The sequence below is a fragment of the Rhagoletis zephyria genome, unplaced genomic scaffold (genome assembly GCF_001687245.7).
Source record: "Rhagoletis zephyria isolate East Lansing unplaced genomic scaffold, Rhagoletis_zephyria_1.1 Rzeph_scaffold_00497, whole genome shotgun sequence".
NCBI lineage: Eukaryota > Metazoa > Arthropoda > Insecta > Diptera > Tephritidae > Rhagoletis > Rhagoletis zephyria.
This window is the reverse complement of record NW_016157581.1, coordinates 37,492-41,515: the sequence shown is the minus strand read 5'-3', so window position 1 is coordinate 41,515 and position 4,024 is coordinate 37,492. Positions and strand designations below refer to the sequence as shown.

At 43.0% G+C, this 4,024-nt stretch overlaps 1 protein-coding gene across 1 annotated transcript in view; it reads right to left on the bottom strand.

The window, feature by feature from the left end:
• Window positions 1–2,908, bottom strand: part of LOC108359969 (uncharacterized) — a 36,660-nt gene extending 33,752 nt beyond the window's left edge. The window contains exon 1 of the mRNA XM_017612087.1: window positions 2,866–2,908. The gene's annotated coding sequence lies outside the window, so the exon portion shown is untranslated. The remainder of the gene's footprint in view (window positions 1–2,865) is intronic.
• Window positions 2,909–4,024: the final 1,116 nt, after the last annotated feature.

Below are 4,024 nucleotides of genomic sequence, written 5' to 3'. Positions count from 1 at the left end.
GAAGAAAAGCGATCAAGAAAATCGACCTCTTCTTCGAGCGCGTGATATACCTCCACCTTGCGCTTTTCTGGCGGAGATGCACTGCACGCCTTTGACCTTGGCCATGCATCCGTGTGGCAAGAGAGCCATTTTGGCCCGTGCCACCAGAGTGGGGAATTCGCCAAATCCGGCCATGTACCGGTTTGGGAGGTACGATTGGATACATACGTCTTCCATGTACATGGTGGCTTTTCAAGCCAAGCTAGCACAATCTCTGAATCTGACCATAAGAATGTTTTGCACGATTCTAATTTGAGCTGTTTTCGAACAGTTGCGACCAGTTTCGAGAGTAAGACAGCGCCACACAGCTCCAGGCGTGGCAAGCTTACCGTCTTCAATGGTGCGACTTTCCTTTTTGCAACCAAGAGAGTGGAATATCTTTGGTTGCTAGCATCTACGCGGATGTAAGTCCCAGCGCAATATGCTTTTTCCGAGGCATCGCAAAACCCGTGGATTTGGGTGTCTTGCCCCGGAGTGAAGTTAACTGGCTGGCAAATTTTATGCGAACTGTTGCCATTTTGCCAAAGCTATGGGTTTGGCACATTCGTCCCAATCAACGCCATCCAGCCAAAGTTCTTGAAGCAGAATCTTTGCTTGAATCATCACTGGCGACAGCCATCCTGCCGGGTAAAAAAAAAGTTTTGCGACAGAAGATAAAATTTGTCGCTTTGTGACGGCATTCGATGTCGATGCAGGCAGAATGGTGTATGAAAATTTATCTGTGAGTGCGTTCCATTGTATACCAGGAGTTTTGGTTGTGCAAGCGCTCTTAAATTTCAAAAAGTTGGAGTCGAGAAGATCCACCTTTGGAAATTTTTCTAAAATGGCCGGATGATTGGCCGTTAGTTTCTTGAGTATGACTTATCGCTTTGATCACTTGAAGAATTGATTCAGTGGCGTTGTCAATATCATGACTTCCGGATAGGATGTCATCCACATACGTTTCGGTTTTAAGTATTGTGGCAGCCAAGGGAAATATCGCTCTCGTATCATCTGCTAATTGATGCAGCGTGCGGATAGCGAAGTATGGTGCACAATTAACGCCCAGCGTTACGGTTTTAAGATTATAATCGGTGACAGGAGAGTCAGCCGATGTGCGAAATAAGATTCGCTGAAAATCTTTATCGTCCTCGTGGATGAGTATTTGACGATAAATTTTTTCAATGTCGCCATTGAACACGAATCTGTGCCTTCGCCACTGCAGAATGAGCAGCATGAGATCTGGCTGGAGTGTGGGGCCAATGTGCAACACGTCATTCAGGGATTTTCCTGAACCAGATGTTTTTGAGGCGTTGAATACCACGCGAACTTTGGTGGTTACCTTATCTGGTTTGACGACCGCATGATGTGGCAAGTAGAAAGAGAAATATTTTCCATTGGAAATTATCTCGCATGGCTTCGTGTGTTCCATATGATCGAGGTCGAGATATTCTTTCAACACATTATTGTAAATTGTGCCTAAGTCTCCTTTTTTCTGAAGCGATCGCTCCATACTAAAAAACTGCTTAAGTGCAGCAGACCGAGAGTGGCCCAGAGACAGCTTTGTCTGAAATTCTTCCTTGAATGGAAGTCGCACAATGTATCGACCGTTTGGGGCACCAGTCGTTGTTGTTGCATATATATGCTCACATGCCTGATCTTCAGGGGAAATTTGTGGAGGTTGTGGAATCTCCTCCTCTTCCCGAAACTTTCTAAGCTGAGAGCTGAGAGTTGTATTCGAGCACTCCTCTACTTGTGTCGAAAGTGACACCACATTTTCGGTTAGTGGACCACTGAGAATCCAGCCAAATATTGTTTTTGTGCAAGTATAGTGTCGCAAATCTTTTGTATACCTTCCAGCAGGATTTGTGGAAGTATATCGCTGCCGATTACCATATCAGTTTGAGCTGGTATGTGGCAACTTGGGTCAGCAAGTTCAAGGATCTTGAATCGCTGCCAGTTTTCACGGCTAATGGTGAATGTAGGCATGTGCCTCGTGAGCTGAGGTAACACGATAGCTTGTGTGTTTATCCGTTGCATGGTTTTGGGTGCAACCAATGTGAGTGGACAAAGCTTTGAGGAGCTTTGTACTACGTGTCCACCCATGCCGGAAATTTCGAACTTGGAACGTTCGAATGGTAGTTTCAACGTTTTCTGAACTTTCGAGGAAATGAAAGTTCTTTGTGAGCCTTGATCAATCAGGGCTCTAAGTTGAAACAATTTCCCCTCGTGTTCAACTGCAACCATGGCCGTTGGAAGGAGAATTTTGCTATCATTGTCGGTGTGCAATGATTGTATTTGTGCTTGTTTGGAACAGCACGGTTGCTCGCTGGAATTGGAGCTTGACTGCGCTTGTCGAGCGGGAGGTGTCGACTGGGCAGTAGTGTGTTGTGCGGCGGTTTCATTCGCTCGCGCACTGGAGCGTCGAGATTGTGGTTTGGGATTCATATGCAGCAGGGAGTGATGCCGTTGTTGGCAATGTGTACGTGACCACGAATTGTACTCGGTTTGTTCCGAAATTCGCTTAAATTGTAGGCAGACTCTAATNGCAAATTACGTGAAGTTGTATTTGCTTTAATCTTTGGTTCAGCACTTTTTAACGTGGAAAACGGAGCGTCCCAATTAAATCCTCGGAATATGGATTTGAAAAAAAATGTTTTGTAAGAGAAACAAAATCACAAACACTTTTCACTGTTATATACGTGGTGAAATATACGTATGTGTAAATATTTAATGTAAATAATATATAAACACTGAAGAACTATTGGTTATATATCGTTATCTAGACAAGTGCAATAAGGGAGTTTTCGCTACTGGGTTGCATGTATCTAACTATCTTAAACTCACTTCTTATCGCGTTATAATATGCGTTGGATAATATTGTTTGCTAGCACGTATGTACAAATGTGCAGAATATGTGCAATGCAAGAATGATAGAATACAAGATTGCGCCGATCAGAGAGGATTTTTGAGAATAACTTATCTGTGACGTCACACTGGTGCGATTGCGAGAGAGAAATGCCAAAACGTGAGCAAGAATGGAGGAATAAGAAAAAATGTTGCAAGGAAAAGATAAACAAGTTGCACCAGTGAGACGTCATGCAAACAACGATTCTGACAAATTCGTTAAAGCTCGGAACACTTTGACGACAGCAAGCGACAAGCAGCATCTGTCAAATTTTAAATACACACGTTCTTACGGACACAATTATTTTGACGACAGCACGACATCTTGGCTGCAGGACTGCAATTGTCGACGTCGCCAAATTAAATCTATTTCTAATTTTGCCGGCGACAATGAGTAGATGTAGTGCTGCAAAATTAAATTGTCGCAAAATTAATCACATATTCTTGATTGTTCATGTTTTTCTTATTTACTTAAATAAAAATACACAATTTGTGAAATAAATATACCAAAATGTCAAACTTTAAAATCAGCTGTTTGCTATGTCGCTGAGGTCTTCAAAATGTTTAAGAAGCTGGCTTCAAGGCGACATTTGTCGACAAAATGATGTCGCTGTCGTTACGTCGTGAAGTTGCAGTCGTCAAAGTGTTCCGAGCTTTAGAGAGGAATAGCGGTCCGAGATCGGCGTAACCTTCGTATTCTCTCAACCCTGTGTGCAATGTAGAAATGTACGTATGTACAAATATTTACGTATGAAGCCGAGTATATGACTAAGCTATGCTTTGTCACAGCAGTGGTGAGTTAAGAAGTACGAAAAAACAGAAAGTTTGTTTTGATTACAGTGCGTATGTATGTATGTGTGCGGGAATGCACAAGGGGATATGATACTACGTAAAGAGCCGCTCACCGCTGAGGTGAGTTCTTGGTACCGAACGTATTCAAGTCGGAGAGCGGGCTTTGACTTACGTTTTCTTAGCTTGGTGAGTGCAGCAGAGAAAAGCGAGGTGGAGTGAAATTAAAATAAGCTAGAGTGCGTTTAGTATATGTGGACTGTATTGTCCGATGAATAACAGCGACTCTCTTAGCTATTATGCGAATAGT